A 20,273-nucleotide genomic window follows, 5' to 3' on the forward strand; every position below is an offset into this window, starting at 1 on the left:
CCGGCTCCTTACAAGGTGCCGGAGAAGACCAAGAAGAAGGCCAAGGGAACACGAAAGAGTTCCCGGCGCCAGGTGGTATCAGAATCATCGCCCGATGACTCCGTGACGCACTCCTCCCACGAAGATGAGGAGGAAGATGAAGATGCTCCCCCCCAGCCGAGGGAGACAAGAAAAGGAAGGCTGCCCCAATCGGGGGGGGGGCGAAGGGTCCAAGAAGGGAAGGACTCTCCTTCCGGACTGCTCCACCACCGTCGCCGAAGGCGAAGACGAGTGGCTGCTCAGGGCCAAGCCCCTGGCGAAGTCGTAAGTATTCGGATACCAGAGTAACTCATAGCATACCTTTGTCGCACTGCTTCTCCTAACGCCGAATATGATTATGCAGACCGCCCCAAGCCCGTATTGACGTATCCTCGTCGGACGGCTCCTTGGACTCGTCGGATATGGATAGCGATCCACTTCCGACCGCCTCCTCCCCTTGCCCTATGGACAATGCCGAGGTATTGTCTCAAGAGGCGCCGGGTCGAGGGGAGACAGTCCCGGAGGCTCCTCAAGGCGACCTTCCGGACTGCGGGAGCAAAGGGAGTAAGGCTCCCGAGGGCTCCGAGTTCGGCCCTCGGCCGAACACCGCGCCGGAACCTCCAGTGGTTCCGGACTCGGGCAGGCGGCCTCCTTCCAAAAGGGGCAAGACGCCCGTGTCGGTGACCTCTGTCCATCCAGAGGGACCGGACAACCTGCTGGGAGCGCTTCGCGGCGCTTCCCTCGACGAAGAGCACCGCACTATTATGAGTGCGGTGATCAAGAAGGTTCAGTCCGCCAAGAGCGGACTGACTGAAGCCTGTGCCAGCCTTCTAACAGGCTTTGAGGTAAGTGTTTAAAATATAGGAAAAATATTACCGCATAGACAGTAGCCCCTGATGCTCTGTTTGGTGTTCACAAGGAAAAGCCGAATAGAGGATCAAACAATATCTGCAGGAGTCTAATATAAGTATGTCTATATGTGTATGCAGGCTTCGCTGCTGACCTCTACCGCACTGACTGTGGAGGTCGCCGCACTGAAGCAGGACCTCGAGGGGTCCGAGAAAGAGCTCGGCCTTGCCAAGAGGCAGCTCGAAGAGAACAAAGGTAAGTAATACCTTGTCTATATATATATATATATAGAGAGAGAGAGAGAGTGGCACTATTCTAATCCTGGGATTAGAATAACTATTTGGATCACGGGGCCCTATATAGGGCGAGCAGATGTCCTCCCGAACCTGCGGAGAAAAAAACACCCAGTCCCCTCCCTTGCCTTCTTCCCCCGATCCAGCCTGCCTCCTGCTCCCGCCCCGCCTCCCACTCCTCCTCTGCCTTCTTCCCCGGAGCCATCCCAAACCTCCGGCTGAATCAGTCGCCGCTGCCCTCCCCAAAAACCACCGCCCTCACCAGATCGCGTTGCCAACTCCACCGCCCTCCCTGGATCACCCAGCCACCGCCGCCTCCCTCCCTTGTCGCGCCGACACCACTGTTTTCATCTGGCCTCTCCTGCATCGCGCCCCTGCTCATCGACCTCCGTGCACGGCTGTGCGCCGCAACCATCGCCGGCGGTGAACCCCAACCACCATCAACCTGGGCGCGCCCCCCGGCTTGCTCCGATGCGGATCCGGTCAACCCTGTAACCCTTCCCTCCGGTGAGCCTCCTCCCGCCCTCTGCCTTCCTCTTCTCCTTGTCTACCTCTAGGGAGCTCCCCTTGATCCTCCCGTTCGTCCCACCCTTCCCCCACGTCCTTCAAGTGGCTGAGGCAGCACACAAGCCGTTCATCCCCACAACCTCGGGCCGTTCAACGACGCGGCCCAAGGACATTCACCGCTCCAGCGCCCGGATCACACTGTCACCATGCTTCGCGAGGCGAAGATCTTTCCATTATCCATTTGTCGACAGCGGATCATACTGAGAAGTCAGGTGTGTCTTCTTTCGCTCCTCTCCACTTTGATGCATGTATTGGATCCTCTGTCCCTCCTCTGCATTTGTATATGAACTACAGTGTGGACACAATTTGAGCTTCCATGTCTCTCTGATGCAAGTTCGCAAGTGTCATGTTTCGATTGTTCGCCCCAGCAGCCATGAGGTGCTCCTGCTGCCAACCAAGAACAGGGCCGAAACTGGGACATTTTTGTTCTCAAATGCATTGCTGCATTTTTGTGTATATGAACATTTTACTCCCTGTTCTTTACATTCTGTGATCTCCAATAGAGTTTGTGATGCAAAATGAGTGTTGGATGGGTTATGCAGTGAAATGTCACCCTAGAAAAAGCTTTTTTGGTGTAATGTAACAGAGAGCACATAGATGAAACACTTACGAAGTTTAGAGAGATATAGGATAGTAATTCAATGGGGAAAAGTAGTGGCACTTAACTCTTTTTCATTGCATGCACACTTCTGTCTGTATTCCCCCATTTTGTAGAAAGTGTAAGAGAACAGTATTATGCTCACAAACGGGAACTGTTATTCAATTATTTATTCATGTGAATGAATGCAATTTGTATATCAAACAAAAATTATGTGTTTGTTATCACGTGCCATATCATCTTATTTTTTGGAATCTTCATATGTACAATGTGTCATTCAAGAAAGTGCATGTTGCAAAAAATACTCTCTAGTTATAAACAAACATGAACTTCGTATAAGCCCGTTGACAAAAAATAAATCATTGTGAGAAAAAGAAGTGCACCGAAAAAAGGTGTTAGTCTTCAGAAAACATAATAAGTTGAAATTAATATGATAGCTTAATTAGATATTTATTAAAAAAAAAAGTAAAAACAAGAAGTTCAATTTAAAATCACAAAATGGTTCAATGTTTATAAAAATGATATTTTCAGTCTCTAAAAAAACCAAGAAGGTCAAATTGAAATAATAGAGAAGTTCAATTTTTTATATATAACAAATTTTCTCCATTTCCAGCGAGACCCCAAGTTCAAAATTAAGTAACGAAGCAGTTCGATATTTCTTCTTAGTGGCCACATATTGTGTTTTTTAATAAAAATGTGTGTTCCAACTTTCAAAAAATAGAGCAGTTTGATTTTTATAAAAACTCAGAATTTCCAAGTTATTAAAGAATAAATCCAACAAGTTCAAATTGAAAAAGGGAATTAGTTTGATGTTTATTTAAAAATAAAAAATTATTTTCCCAAAATAAAACAAAGAAGTTCAAATTAAAAAAAAAGCAAGAAGTTCGAAAATTGTAAAAACCTAAAATTTATATGCTCAAAAAGGAAGGTCAGATTAAAAAGCAAAGCAATTCAAAAAGGTTTATAAAAATAGATTTTCCCTGTTTTCAAGAAATACCTTGAAGTTCAAATTTAAATAATTGAGTGGTTCAATATTTATTACATAACTAGAACTTTTCCAGTTACTAATGAATAACACCAACAAGTCCTAATTAAAAAACTGAAGATGTTTGATATTTATAAAAAAAACTTAGCTTTTTCCAAATACAAAAGATTAAAACCAAGAAGTTAAATATAAAAAAACAGAATAGTTCAATGTATATAAAAAACTCAGGTTTTCTCGTTACTAGAGAATAAAATCAAGAAGTTCAATTGGAAAAAAGCGGAGCAGTTTGATATTTATGTGAAAAAATCGGATTTTTATTGTTACTAAAGAATAAAATCAATAAGTTCAATTTCAAATAACGAAGAAGTTTGATGTTTCTAAAAAACCTCCAATTTTCACATTTCTAAAAAAACACAATGAAGTTTAAATAAAAAGGGCAGAACGGTTCAATGTCTATAGAAAACTCAGATATTTTCACGTAACAGAGAGAAGTTCAGATTGATAACTGTCAGAAGTTCACGTACTACACGGTGTGCATTTGTGTATGAAGAAAAATAATGAAAAAGCAAAGGCTAAAAGTTTTGTTTCTATAAGTTCAAGTGCTCAGCCCGAGAAAGTTCAAAAATTCTTGTGAGAAAGGTTGAACAAAAATACATGACCGAAGTTCAAGGTGAAAACAGCGAGAAATTCAACTACTAGACGGAATGTGTTTCAGATAAGAATATAATAATAGAAAACAAAGAGCTTAAGAGGTTTGTTGCAATAAGTTCACGTGCTTCTCCATGCACGATTCACAATTTATATTGCGGGACACCCGACCTCCAATTACATATTTTAAAAATGGCAAAAAATGACGTCCCACCTTCAATTGCGTGTAATTCGACGTATACACAAACATGCGACAGAAGTTCATAGTGAAAACAATGAGAAGTTCAAGTACTGCAAGGAATGCATTTCAGGTGAAAATAAAAGTATAGAAAAATAAAAGCTTAAAAGCTTTGTTGAAAGAAGTTCAAGTGCTTTGTCCGGGGAAGTTCAAAAATTCTTGTGAGAGAGGTTCACCTTGTATTTCCATGTTTGTAAACACAAAAAACAAATTTTTTTTTGCCTTTTAAAATAATTCTCTCAATCCACAAAGAAGTTCAGTTATTATTTGGGAGCAATTTGATTTCAAAAAGAAAATAAAAAATTCAAACTATACAAATGGAAAAAGTTCTTGTACTACATGGTGTGTTTAATATGAGAAAAAATAATAAAAAGACAAGGTCCAAATTTTTTGTTGTTATAAGTTCAAATCCTCGGTCAGGGAAAGTTAAAAAATATATTTGTGAGAGAGGTTTGTACAAAAGGAATATCATTTGTGTAACACTGACGAATGAATGAGATAATTACAAACGAAAGTGCGTCACAGAAGTTCAACGTAAAAACAGCAGGAAGTTCACCTACTACACTGAATGAATATCAGATGAAAAACTTTTAAAATCATCGCGAGTATGAAAAAATGATCAACACGGGAAAGTTGTGTGTTTACAGCAGCTTTCCACTAGTATATCACATGCTCAATTCCGGTGAGTGGATGGAGAGCTACGAGCGGTGGATGGAGAGCTACAAGCAAAAAAAAACACGTGAAAAACAGAGTGAAGTTCAAGTAGACATGCCGAGAAGTTCAGGTTCTTCATGCGGTGCATTTTCGAAGAATCTGTTTCGCGATAAAGGCAGAACTAATGATCTCGCCATTTTCGAAATTACTTGAAAACGGCCAGGATTCAGAGAAAACCACCAACATGAAAAAGTTTCGCATTTTCCGTAGCTTTTCAGCGGTATATTATTTGCCCAATTCCGATAAAGTTTGTCGAAATTACGGCAAAAATACGTTTTTAACCATTTTCAAAACTGACATAAAACCATAATGAATTAGGAGAAACAATATATACAAAAAAGTTTCGCATTTCTTCAAGCTTTCCAACGCCATATCATTTGCTGCATTTGGACGTACGGTTAAAAAATTAGCTCGAAAATACGAACTCGGTTGAACTTGTACCATTTTCTAAATTACTTTTAAACCATTCAAAATTAGAAAAAACTTTTAACATAAAAAATTAGCACATTTTCATAAGCTTTCCAACGCCATATTATTTGCCTCAATTGGATTAGCCGTTTAGAAATGGCATCAAAAATACGAACTCGGGTGTTCGGTTTACGAAATTTTACGATTTTCCGAATTACTCTTTAACCATAGGGAATTAGAGAAAACTTTCAACATGTGGAAGGAGCGGTTTTCCAGCAGCTTTCCAACGCCATATTAGTTGCCTCATTCCGATAAACGGTTTAAAAATGCGATCGAAAATACGATTCACGTTTTTTGTATGAAGAAAAACGGTTTTCAAAACTGCTCTTAAACCGCTTACATTTTACCAAAAATTTAACTTGGGTCATGATACTGATGTCCATAGCTATCCAACGGTATATCGCAATCCCCATTTGGACACCTTTTAGCTGAAGTTCAACCTAGTACTCGGGGAAGGCCAGGCGCGTTACTCGGGAAGTTCATGTTGTGATCAGAATATTATTCTGATCCCGTGATCAGAATAGTGTTTATGTATATATATATATATACAAAAGATGCAATTGTGAAATGACAGGATCATCATGAATGTGCCAGGGGCCACGACCAAAGTGGCGACCCTGAGGCAAGCGTCGTCCGAGGCCAAAAACAAAGCGGCCAAGGAGCGCACCGAGCGGGAAAGGCAAGAGGCACGGGTGGGCGAGGTGCAGCAAGAGCTCCAGGCTCTCGTGAAGAAACGAGGCTTTGGAGCTTGACTTGAAGACACGAGAGTCCGAGCTTGCCGCGGCCCTCGAGAGCGCAAAGAATGCAAAGGCTGAAGCCCAAAAGGCCCTCCGGGATATTGAGGCGATGAGGAAGATAGTGGCGGGTAAGGCATTCAATATGCAAAGCAAGCATGTGAGAGTAAATTACTTGTTACTTACCCGGATTCAGAGCTCTCCAGGAGCATTCGCAGATTTGCCCCGCAGCGTGTCGGATGCCGCGAAGTTTTACCAGGCCGAGGAGGGAAGCTCGATGGAGAAGTTGTTCTGGTCTCAGTATACTGGGACCGAACACCCGGTGCCTATGAGCGACCAGCTGAAGAAACTGGTCAAGCTGCACAAGGCGGCCGAACAGGCCATGAAGGGCTTCATAGTCCGAACGTGGCCTGGCGACGCCCTTCCCAACATCTACTTCGGCCTTGTGAGGCGGCTTGTGGATGCCTGCCCACGGCTGGAAGTCATCAAGCGGTCCGTCTGCATTGAAGGTGCATGCCGGGCTTTCGCCCGTGCAAAGGTGCACGCGGCCAAGATGGACGCCGCGAAGCTGGTGAAGGAGGGGCCGCCATAGGGCAAGGAGCATCGCCACCCCGAGATGTATTATGAGGGTGTCCTGAAGGGTGCCCGTCTTGTAGCGGACGAGTGTGCGAAAGATGTAATATTTGAATAAACTTGCTCGTGTGATCCTGTATTATGAAAACTTGTTCATATGCGCTATGCAACGCTTGTTTGAATTTAAAATATTACCTTATGTTCGGCTGTTTATCAAATCTGAGAGATGGCTAGTCGTCGGCTTTTGCCCCCATGCCACGAGTGCTGGGGTGTACGGGATAAACCTGAGCATTCTTTTCCCCATTTTTGGGTCCTTCGAGGGAGGTGTTCAGCACGACGAACAAGGCAATCAGACTATAATGCTTTATCACTCTCACTTAGCCATAGAATTCTATAATTTTAAATTTTGGCGAAGCCCCTAGTATTCGGAAGGCCAAATTCGGGGCGCTATACACGCCTTAAGCCGGACAAAGCCGACTCCTCTCTCTAAGCGGCATAAGCCTTTAGGGACTCGAAACCTCTCGAACAGCGACCAGTCTCTCGCCTTATCATGACAGTCAGTTTTAGCTTTCTCTACTGAGGTGCTTAGCCCAGCTGAACCGGGGCACAATTGCAGTAGTTCTCCCAGTGCTACCTTAGCTGATATAGCGGAACGTAAGGTACCAAAACATGGGAGCCGGGCAAACCCAACTATTGACCCAAGACATGATTCGGAGCTGATGCATATAATGCTATAAGTTCGGGGTGCCGCACTATCGAAAGTGTTCAGACTTCTCACGCCGTATTATGGGGTATGCTTAAGCCCCTAGCGTATTGGCCGTACCAGAGTGTACGGGTGCTGAATGTCATGAATAAAGGTCGCTATCACAAGGGGCAATGTGACGTAACGTTCTTTTGCACTAAGGGATTGAGCATACAAAAAAACTACATGGCAATCTCTGCTTCCCTCTGCGAAGGGCCTATCTTTTACTTTTATGCAAGAGTCAAAGTTTCTCTCTCTATTCATTTCTATTTTTCTCCTTTGGCAAGCATCATGTGGTGAGGAAAGATCTAGGCACATATGTCCAGTTGAATATGGGTGGCATGAGTTATTATTATTGACATCACCCTTGAGGTGAGTATGTTGGGAGGCGAAACCATAAGCCCCTATCCTTCTATGTGTCCGGTTGAAACGTTTTGCTCATGGGTACGGGGTGAGTGTTAGCAATCATAGAAGACTATATGATGGTTGAGTATGTGGACTTGCCTAAAGGCTCCGACACGCGACTCTTCCTGAAAAGATGATGAATTGTAGTTGCAAAGTTGACTGAGAACATAGTTTGTTGGTTTCTAATAGAGTTTTTGCTTTATACTTCGATTGTGTGATGAACTATGACTTATTCATGAGAATTATATGATAAAAGTTCTATGATAAAAGTCCTATGTTTAATTTGGTTGCTGTTATAATAATCAACATGATGCTTCTATGTCTGTATTTTGTTTTTATCGACACCTCTCTCTCTCAAAGCATGTGGACATATTTTTCGATTTCGGTTTTCGCTTGAGGACAAGCGAGGTCTAAGCTTGGGGGAGTTGATACGTCCATTTTGCATCATGTTTTCTTATTGTTAGTTATAATGTTTTTATCCATAATAATGCTTTTTGGAGTAATTCTAATGCCTTTTCTCTCATAATTTGCAAGGCACACACCAAGAGGGAGAATTCCGGCAGCTGGAAATCTGGACCTGAAAAAGCTATGTCAGGCTACCTATTCTGCACAACTCCAAATGGGTTGAAACTTCACGGAGATTTTTTATGGAATATATAAGAATTACTGGAGCAAATAACTACCATAGGGGGGCCACCAGGTGGGCACAACCCACCTGAGCGCACTAGGGCCCCCTGGTGCGCCTTGGGGGGGGGGGGTTGTGGCCTCCTCGGCCCACCTCCGGTGCCCATCTTTTGGTATATAAGTCATTTTGACCTAGAAAAAAATAAGAGAAGGACTTTCGGGACGAAGCGCCACCGCCTCGAGGCGGAACTTGGGCAGGAGCACTTTTGCCCTCCGGCGGAGCGATTCCGCCAGGGGAACTTCCTGATGAAAGTGACTAGATGAAATTCCTGTGTACCCTCAAGAACGCTTTGCTTATCATAAGAGATCATTTTGTCCTGTCCTTTACCTCAAAAGGATTGGGCTACCTTGCTGCACTTTTGTTATTACTATCGTTACTTGCTCGTTATAAATTATCTTGCTATTAAACTACTCCGCTACTTACAATTTCAGCACTTGCAGACATTACCTTACTGGAAACTACTTGTCATTTCCTTCTGCTCCTCGTTGGGTTCGACACTCTTACTTATCGAAAAGAGCTACAATTGATCCCCTATACTTGTGGGTCATCATATTCTTGTGAAGAAGAAAGACAGTACCTGGCACATATGTATTGATTACCGATGCCTCAATGCCATGACCATTATCAACAAATACCCAGTCCCAGTGATAGAGGATATACTGGATGAACTAGCTAGAGCTCGCTGGTTTTCTACTCTCGATCTGTGATTAGGATACCATCAGATTCGTCTGGCAGAAGGAGAAGAATTTAAAACGGCATTTCAAACTCACTCCGGCCATTTTGAATTCAAGGTGGTTCCCTTTGGCCTGGGAGGAGCACCAACAACATTCTTGGGCACCATCCAAGTCACTCTACGACCAGTACTACGGGTGTGTGCAATGTCGTTTTTCGACATCATTCTTGTTTTCAGTTGAATGATGGCTCTCCACACCCAACACTTATGGCAGGTCCTGTCCCTCCTACAGAAAGATCAATGGTATGTGAAGTGGTCAAAATGTGTGTTCGCTCAGTAAGAAATCAAGTACCTAGGCCACACTATTTCTGCACAGGGGGGCTGCACTGACAACAGCAAGATACAACAAGTCGCTGATTGACCAGTACCAGCGTGTGTCAAGGATGTCAGGGCATTCCTCGGCCTGCCAGGCTGCTACCGACGTTTTGTTAGACAATTTGGCATGCTCGCTCGACCCCTGACTACTCTGCTACGCAAGAACACACCCTTCCAATGGACAACAACCACCCAATCTGCTTTTGAAGCACTCAAGTATGCCCTAGTTACGGCTCCTACACTGGCTCTGCCGGATTTCACCAAGCCATTTGTAATTGAGATGGATGCTTGTAAATATGGAGTCAACGCTATGCTTCAACAGGAAGGTCATCCCATTCCTTATATCAGCAAAGCGTTGGGTGTTGGAAATATGCCCTAGAGGCAATAATAAAAGTATTATTATTATATTTCTTTGTTCATGATAATTGTCTTTATTCATGCTATAACTGTATTATCCGGAAATCGTAATACACGTGTGAATACATAGACCATAATATGTCCCTAGTAAGCCTCTAGTTGACTAGCTCGTTGATCAACAGATAGTCATGGTTTCCTGGCTATGGACATTGGATGTCATTGATAACGGGATCACATCATTAGGAGAATGATGTGATGGACAAGACCTAATCCTAAGCATAGCACAAGATCGTGTAGTTCGTTTGCTAGAGCTTTTCCAATGTCAAGTATCTTTTCCTTTGACCATGAGATCGTGTAACTCCCGGATACCGTAAGAGTGCTTTGGGTGTATCAAACGTCACAACGTAACTGGGTGACTATAAAGGTGCACTACAGGTATTTCCGAAAGTGTCTGTTGGGTTGACACGGATCGAGACTGGGATTTGCCACTCCATATAACGGAGAGGTATCACTGGGCCCACTCGGTAATGCATCATCATTATGAGCTCAAGGTGACCAAGTGGTTGATCACGGGATCATGCATTACGGTACGAGTAAAGTGACTTGCTGGTAACGAGACTGAACAAGGTATTGGGATACCGACGATCGAGTCTCGGGCAAGTAACATACCGATTGACAAAGGGAATTGTATACGGGGTTGTTTAATCCTCGACATCGTGGTTCATCCGATGAGATCATCGTGGAGCATGTGGGAGCCAACATGGGTATCCAGATCCCGCTGTTGGTTATTGACCGGAGAGTCGTCCCGGTCATGTCTGCATGTCTCCCGAACCCGTAGGGTCTACACACTTAAGGTTCGGTGACGCTAGGGTTGTGAAGATATGTATATGCAGTAACCCGAATGTTGTTCGGAGTCCCGGATGAGATCCCGGACGTCACGAGGAGTTCCGGAATGGTCCGGAGGTAAAGAATTATATATAGGAAGTGCAGTTTCGGCCATCGGGACAAGTTTCGGGGTCATCGGTATTGTACCGGGACCACCGGAAGGGTCCCGGGGGCCCACCGGGTGGGGCCACCTGTCCCGGGGGGCCACATGGGCTGTAGGGGGTGCGCCTTGGACTGCATGGGCCAAGTTCACCAGCCCCAAAAGCCCATGCGCCTAGGTTTCCACAAAAGGGAAGAGTCCCAATGGTGGAAGGCACCTCTAGGTGCCTTGGGGGGGAGGGAAACCTCCCCTTGGCTGCCGCACCTAGGAGATTGGATCTCCTAGGCTGGCGCACCCCCCCCCCCTTGGCCCTCCTATATATAGTTGAGGAGAGGGAGGACTTCATACCTCAGCCTTTGGTGCTTCCCTCTCCCCTGTTACATCTCTCCCTCATAGTACACGGCGAAGCCCTGCTACTGTGACGCCCTGCATCCACCACCACGCCGTCGTGCTGCTGGATCTTCATCAACCTCTCCTTCCCCCTTGCTGGATCAAGAAAGGAGGAGACGTCATCCGTTCCGTACGTGTGTTGAACGCGGAGGTGCCGTCCGTTCGGCGCTTGGTCATCGGTGATTTGGATCACGTCGTGTTCGACTACATCAAGCCCGTTCTTTGAACGCTTCCGCTCGCGATCTACAAAGGTATGTAGATGCATCTAATCACTCGTTGCTAGATGAACTCCTAGATGGATCTTGGTGAAACGAGTAGGAAAATTTTTGTTTTCTGCAACGTTCCCCAACAGTGGCATCATGAGCTAGGTCTATGCGTAGTTCTCTTGCGCGAGTAGAACACAATTTGTTGTGAGCGTAGATGTTGTCAACTTTCTTGCCGCTACTAGTCTTATCTTGCTTCAACGGTATTGTGGGATGAAGCGGCCCGGACCAACCTTACACGTATGCTTACGTGAGACCGGTTCCACCGACTAACATGCACAAGTTGCATAAGGTGGCTGGCGGGTGTCTGTTTCTCCTACTTTAGTTGGAGCAGATTCGATGAACAGGGTCCTTATGAAGGGTAAATAGAAGTTGACAAATCACGTTGTGGCTTTCACGTAGGTAAGAAAACGTTCTTGTTAGAACCCTACTTCAGCCACGTAAAACCTGCAACAACAATTAGAGGACGTCTAACTTGTTTTTGCAGCAAGTGCTTTGTGATATGATATGGCCAAAGTTGTGATGAATGATGAATGATCTATATGTGATGTATGAGATGTCCATGCTATTGTACAAGGAATCACAACTTACATGTCGATGAGTATGACGGTAACAGGATGATCATGGAGCCCCAAGATGGAGATCAAAGGAGCTATGTGATATTGGCCATATCATGTCACTATTATTATTTGATTGCATGTGATGTTTATCATGTTTTGCATCTTGTTTGCTTAGAACGACAGTAGTAAATAAGATGATCCCTTACAACAATTTCAAGAAGTGTTCTCCCCTAACTGTGCACCGTTGCTACAGTTCGTCGTTTCGAAGCACCACGTGTTAATCGGGTGTGATAGATCCTTACGTTCACATACAACGGGTGTAAGACAGTTTTACACATGCAAAAACACTTAGGGTTAACTTGACGAGCCTAGCATGTACAGACATGGCCTCGGAACACAGAGACCGAAAGGTCGAACACGAGTCGTATGGAAGATACGATCAACATGAAGATGTTCACCGGCGATGACTAGTCCGTCTCACGTGTTAATCGGACACGGCCTAGTCGACTCGGATCGTGTAACACTTAGATGGCTAGAGGGATGTCTAATCTGAGTGGGAGTTCATTAATAATTTGATTAGATGAACTTAATTATCATGAACTTAGTCTAAAATCTTTACAATATGTCTTGTAGATCAAATGGCCAGCGTTGTATTCAATTTCAACGCGTTCCTAGAGAAAACCAAGCTGAAAGACGATGGCAGCAACTATACGGACTGGGTCCGGAACCTGAGGATCATCCTCATAGCTGCCAAGAAAGATTATGTCCTACAAGCACCGCTAGGTGATCCACCCGTCCCACAGAACCAAGATGCTATGAACGCTTGGCAGACACGTACTGATGACTACTCCCTCGTTCAGTGCGGCATGCTTTACAGCTTAGAGCCGGGGCTCCAAAAGCGTTTTGAGAGACATGGAGCATATGAGATGTTCGAAGAGCTGAAAATGGTTTTTCAAGCTCATGCCCGGATCGAGAGATATGAAGTCTCCGACAAATTCTTCAGCTGTAAGATGGAGGAAAATAGTTCTGTCAGTGAGCACATACTCACTATGTCTGGGTTACATAACCGCTTGACTCAGCTGGGAGTTAATCTCCCGGATGATGCGGTCATTGACAGAATCCTCCAGTCGCTTCCACCAAGCTACAAGAGCTTTATGATGAACTTCAATATGCAGGGGATGGTAAAGACCATTCCTGAAGTATATGCTATGCTAAAATCAGCGGAGGTAGAAGTCAAGAAGGAACATCAAGTGCTGATGATGAATAAAACCACTAAGTTCAAGAAGGGCAAGGGTAAAAAGAACTTCAAGAAGGACGGCAAGGAAGTTGCTGCGCCCGGCAAGCAAGCTGTCAGGAAGAAGTCAAAGAATGGACCCAAGCCTGAGACAGAGTGCTTTTATTGCAAAGGGAAGGGTCAGTGGAAGCGGAACTGCCCCAAATACTTAGCGTACAAGAAGGCCGGCAACACCAAAGGTATATTTGATATACATGTAATTGATGTGTACCTTACCAGTGCTCGCAGTAACTCCTGGGTATTTGATACCGGTGCCGTTGCTCATATTTGTAACTCACAGCAGGAGCTGCGGAATAAACGAAGACTGGTGAAGGACGAGGTGACGATGCGCGTCGGGAATGGTTCCAAGGTCGATGTGATCGCCGTCGGCACGCTACCTCTACATTTACCTACGGGATTAGTTATAAACCTCAATAATTGTTATTTAGTGCCATGTTTGAGCATGAACATTGTATCAGGATCTCGTTTAATACGAGATGGCTACTCATTTAAATCCGAGAATAATGGTTGTTCTATTTATATGAGAGATATGTTTTATGGTCATGCTCTGATAGTCAATGGTTTATTCTTAATGAATCTCGAGCGTATTACTACACATATTCATAGTGTGAGTACCAAAATATGTAAGGTTGATAATGATAGTCCCACATACTTGTGGCACTGCCGCCTTGGTCACATAGGTGTCAAACGCATGAAGAAGCTCCATGCAGATGGACTTTTAGAGTCTCTTGATTATGAATCATTTGACACGTGCGAACCATGCCTCATGGGAAAAATGACCAAGACTCCGTTCTCAGGAACAATGGAGCGAGCAACCAACTTATTGGAAATCATACATACTGATGTGTGCGGTCCAATGAGTGTTGAGGCTCGCGGTGGCTATCGTTATGTTCTCACCCTCACTGATGACTTGAGTAGATATGGGTATGTCTACTTAATGAAACACAAGTCTGAAACCTTTGAAAAGTTCAAGGAATTTCAGAGTGAGGTTGAGAATCAACGTGACAGGAAAATCAAGTTTCTACGATCAGATCGTGGAGGAGAATACTTGAGTCACGAATTTGGCACACACTTAAGAAAATGTGGAATAGTTTCACAACTCACGCCGCCTGGAACACCTCAGCGTAATGGTGTGTCCGAACGTCGTAATCGCACTCTATTAGATATGGTACGATCTATGATGTCTCTTACCGATTTACCGCTATCTTTTTGGGGCTATGCTTTAGAGACTGCCGCATTCACTTTAAATAGGGCTCCGTCGAAATCCGTTGAGACGACACCGTATGAATTATGGTTTGGGAACCTAAGCTGTCGTTTCTAAAAGTTTGGGGATGTGATGCTTATGTCAAGAAACTTCAACCTGAAAAGCTCGAACCCAAGTCGGAAAAATGCGTCTTCATAGGATACCCTAAAGAAACTGCTGGGTATACCTTCTACCTCAGATCCGAAGGCAAGATCTTTATTGCCAGGAATGGATCCTTTCTAGAGAAAGAGTTTCTCTCGAAAGAAGTAAGTGGGAGGAAAGTAGAACTTGATGAAGTATTGCCTCTTGAACCGGTAAATGGCGCAACTCAAGAAAATGTTCCTGAGGTGCCTGCACCGACTAGAGAGGAAGTTGTTCATGATTATCAAGATACTTCTGATCAAGCTCCTACTGAAATTCGAAGGTCCACAAGAACACGTTCCGCACCAGAGTGGTACGGCAACCCTGTCTTGGAAATCATGTTGTTAGACAACAGTGAACCTTCGAACTATGAAGAAGCGATGGCGGGACCGGATTCCGACAAATGGCTAGAAGCCATGAAATCCGAGATAGGATCCATGTATGAAAACGAAGTATGGACTTTGACTGACTTGCCCGTTGAACGGCAAGCCATAGAAAATAAATGGATTTTTTAAGAAGAAGACAGACGCGGATGGTAATGTGACCATCTATAAAGCTCGGCTTGTCGCTAAGGGTTATCAACAAGTTCAAGGGGTTGACTACGATGAGACTTTCTCACCGGTAGCGAAGCTAAAGTCCGTCCGAATCATGTTAGCAATTGCCGCATTCTACGATTATGAAATATGGCAAATGGACGTCAAAACGGCATTCCTTAATGGTTTCCTTAAGGAAGAATTGTATATGATGCAGCCAGAAGGTTTTGTCGATCCTAAGAATGCTGACAAGGTGTGCAAGCTCCAACGCTCGATTTATGGGCTGGTGCAAGCATCTCGGAGTTGGAACATTCGCTTTGATGAGATGATCAAAGCGTTTGGGTTTACGCAGACTTATGGAGAAGCCTGCGTTTACAAGAAAGTGAGTGGGAGCTCTGTAGCATTTCTCATATTATATGTAGATGACATACTTTTGATGGGAAATGATATAGAACTCTTGGACAGCATCAAGGCCTACTTGAATAAGAGTTTTTCAATGAAGGACCTTGGAGAAGCTGCTTATATATTAGGCATCAAGATCTATAGGGATAGATCAAGACGCCTCATAGGTCTTTCACAAAGCACATACCTTGATAAGATTTTGAAGAAGTTCAAAATGGATCAGTCCAAGAAAGGGTTCTTGCCTGTTTTGCAAGGTGTGAGATTGAGCTCAGCTCAATGCCCGACCACGGCAGAAGAGATAGAATAAATGAGTGTCATCCCCTATGCCTCAGCCATAGGTTCTATTATGTATGCCATGCTGTGTACCAGACCTGATGTAAACCTTGCCGTAAGTTTGGTAGGAAGGTACCAAAGTAATCCCGGCAAGGAACACTGGACATCGGTCAAGAATATCCTGAAGTACCTGAAAAGGACTAAGGAAATGTTTCTCGTTTATGGAGGTGACGAAGAGCTCGTCGTAAAGGGTTACGTCGACGCTAGCTTCGACACAGATCTGGATGACTCTAAGTCACAAACCGGATACGTGTATATATTGAATGGTGGAGCAGTGAGCTGGTGCAGCTGCAAGCAGAGCGTCGTGGCGGGATCTACATGTGAAGCAGAGTACATGGCAGCCTCGGAGGCAGCACATGAAGCAATATGGGTGAAGGAGTTCATCACCGACCTAGGAGTCATACCCAATGCGTCGGGGCCAATCAAACTCTTCTGTGATAACACTGGAGCTATTGCACTTGCCAAGGAGCCCAGGTTTCACAAGAAGACAAGGCACATCAACCTTCGCTTCAACTCCATTCGTGAAAATGTTCAAGATGGAGACATAGAGATTTGTAAAGTACATACGGACCTGAATATAGCAGATCCGTTGACTAAACCTCTCCCTAGGGCAAAACATGATCAACACCAGAATTCCATGGGTGTTCGATTCATCACAATGTAACTAGATTATTGACTCTAGTGCAAGTGGGAGACTGTTGGAAATATGCCCTAGAGGCAATAATAAAAGTATTATTATTATATTTCTTTGTTCATGATAATTGTCTTTATTCATGCTATAACTGTATTATCCGGAAATCGTAATACACGTGTGAATACATAGACCATAATATGTCCCTAGTAAGCCTCTAGTTGACTAGCTCGTTGATCAACAGATAGTCATGGTTTCCTGGCTATGGACATTGGATGTCATTGATAACGGGATCACATCATTAGGAGAATGATGTGATGGACAAGACCTAATCCTAAGCATAGCACAAGATCGTGTAGTTCGTTTGCTAGAGCTTTTCCAATGTCAAGTATCTTTTCCTTTGACCATGAGATCGTGTAACTCCCGGATACCGTAAGAGTGCTTTGGGTGTATCAAACGTCACAACGTAACTGGGTGACTATAAAGGTGCACTACAGGTATTTCCGAAAGTGTCTGTTGGGTTGACACGGATCGAGACTGGGATTTGTCACTCCATATAACGGAGAGGTATCACTGGGCCCACTCGGTAATGCATCATCATTATGAGCTCAAGGTGACCAAGTGGTTGATCACGGGATCATGCATTACGGTACGAGTAAAGTGACTTGCCGGTAACGAGACTGAACAAGGTATTGGGATACCGACGATCGAGTCTCGGGCAAGTAACATACCGATTGACAAAGGGAATTGTATACGGGGTTGTTTAATCCTCGACATCGTGGTTCATCCGATGAGATCATCGTGGAGCATGTGGGAGCCAACATGGGTATCCAGATCCCGCTGTTGGTTATTGACTGGAGAGTCGTCCCGGTCATGTCTGCATGTCTCCCGAACCCGTAGGGTCTACACACTTAAGGTTCGGTGACTCTAGGGTTGTGAAGATATGTATATGCAGTAACCCGAATGTTGTTCGGAGTCCCGGATGAGATCCCGGACGTCACGAGGAGTTCCGGAATGGTCCGGAGGTAAAGAATTATATATAGGAAGTGCAGTTTCGGCCATCGGGACAAGTTTCGGGGTCATCGGTATTGTACCGGGACCACCGGAAGGGTCCCGGGGGCCCACCGGGTGGGGCCACCTATCCCGGGGGGACACATGGGCTGTAGGGGGTGCGCCTTGGCCTGCATGGGCCAAGGGCACCAGCCCCAAAAGCCCATGCGCCTAGGTTTCCATAAAAGGGAAGAGTCCCAATGGTGGAAGGCACTTCTAGGTGCCTTGGGGGGGAGGGAAACCTCCCCTTGCCTGCCGCACCTAGGAGATTGGATCTCCTAGGCTGGCGCACCCCCCCCTTGGCCCTCCTATATATAGTTGAGGAGAGGGAGGACTTCATACCTCAGCCTTTGGTGCTTCCCTCTCCCCTGTTACATCTCTCCCTCGTAGTACACGGCGAAGCCCTGCTACTGTGACGCCCTGCATCCACCACCACGCCGTCGTGCTGCTGGATCTTCATCAACCTCTCCTTCCCCCTTGCTGGATCAAGAAACGAGGAGACGTCATCCGTTCCGTACGTGTGTTGAACGCGGAGGTGCCGTCCGTTCGGCGCTTGGTCATCGGTGATTTGGAGCACGTCGTGTTCGACTACATCAACCCCGTTCTTTGAACGCTTCCGCTCGCGATCTACAAAGGTATGTAGATGCATCTAATCACTCGTTTCTAGATGAACTCCTAGATGGATCTTGGTGAAACGAGTAGGAAATTTTTTGTTTTCTGCAACGTTCCCCAACATTGGGCCCCCGCACAAAAGAACTGTCCACCTACGAAAAAGAATACCTGGCAATTTTTCTGGCTATTGAGCAGTGGCGGCCATACCTTTAGTTTAGCGAGTTTGTGATCAAACTGACAAACGCAGCTTAGTGCATTTGGATGAACATCGCCTCCACACCTCCTGGCAGTAGAAAGCCTTCACCAAACTCTTGGGACTACAGTACCACATCTGCTATCACAAAAGGGTCTGGTAATTGCGCCGTAGATGCTCTCTCTCGGCGCCTAGTGACTGCCTCTAAACATCTCCACGCCATCTCTGTGTGTCAATCCGCGTGGTTACAAGAGATCGTTAAAGGTTATGACTAAGACCCGAAGACACAACAACTGATCACCCAACTTGCCGTAGCACCAGTGGCTGGGGGCAAATTCACCTTGCACAAGGGCATTACCCGTTTGAAAGGTCGGGTCTGGCTGGGCAACAACACGCATCTCCAACACCAAATCATGCATGCCTTGCATGATAGCACCGTAGGTGGCCACTTAGGCTTCCCGACCACATACAGAAGAATCAAGCATCTTTTCGCGTGGCCTGGGATGAAGCAGCACATCAAAGAGCATGTTCAGACCTGCCAAATATGTCAACAAGCCAAGCCAGATCGTGCATAATATTCAGGACTCCTCCATCCTTTGTCGGTCGCCAAGCGTTGCTGGGACTTGGTGTCCATGGATTTCATCGGGGGATTGCCCCCATCCAGGCAGTATAACTGTGTTTTCTCTAAGTACGCCCACTTCATTCCAGTTAAGCACCCGTACACATCGCAAGTTATAGCCTAGTTATACATTGATCAAGTCTACAAACTCCACGGCCTGTCCTGAAGCTATCATTTTCGACAGAGATGCAGTTTTTACCAATAAGGTTTGGCAAGAGATCTTCAAGTTGCAAGGCGTGGAATTGAAGATGATTTCATCCCACCATCCGCAAACCAATGGCCAAACGGAGCGTGTCCAATGTCTCGAAACCTACTTGCCCTGCTTTGTGCACAACACCCCCGCCAACTGGAGCAGATGGTTAGCTTTGGCTGAATTCTGGTACAACTCGACATACCATTCTACCCTCAACAGAGCACCGTTCTCGGTGGTTTACGACCAAGAACCACGACACCTGTGACTGCTTCCTGACCAAGCAACACCGGTTCCAGAGCTAAACAAATGGCTGGAGGAGCGTCAACAAATGCAAGACCTCTTAAGGCAACATTTGCTCCGCGCAAAACAGATTATGAAAAGTCGGGCCAATAAGAAGCGACCCCACCGGGAATTTCAGGTTGGCGACCAGGTCTTCCTCAGGTTACAACCATACATTTAGACATTGTTTGCGCACCCAGCCAACCACAAGCTCAGCTTCAAGTTCTTTGGACCGTATCCGGTGGTCCGATGGGTGAACGAGGTGACGTATGAGCTGGAGCTACCAGAAGGATGCTCGATCTTTCTAGTCCTCCATGTGTCGCAACTTCGCAAGGCTTTGCCCCCAGGTGCGAGCGCATCCTAATCTCTTCCATCACTTTCTAATGTTGTGAATGTTCCTGTGGAGATATTGGACAAACACTCGTGCCGCGGCTTGAACAAGATGTGGGAGCAAGGCCTGATTCGCTGGCAAGACAACCAAGCTACACTGGATACCTGGGAGGTCCTTGAAGATCTTCGCGTCGCTTCCCTACTACTGCGACTTGGGAACAAGTCGTGTGTGAAGAAAAAGAAGGTGTTGGCGACCACACTATACAAGGGCAGACAGAAGGAAGAGCTACACCAGGCTGG

Source organism: Triticum urartu, chromosome 3A (assembly GCF_056163025.1).
Source record: "Triticum urartu cultivar PI428250 chromosome 3A, HENAU_Tu73, whole genome shotgun sequence".
NCBI classification, from domain to species: Eukaryota; Viridiplantae; Streptophyta; class Magnoliopsida; order Poales; family Poaceae; genus Triticum; species Triticum urartu.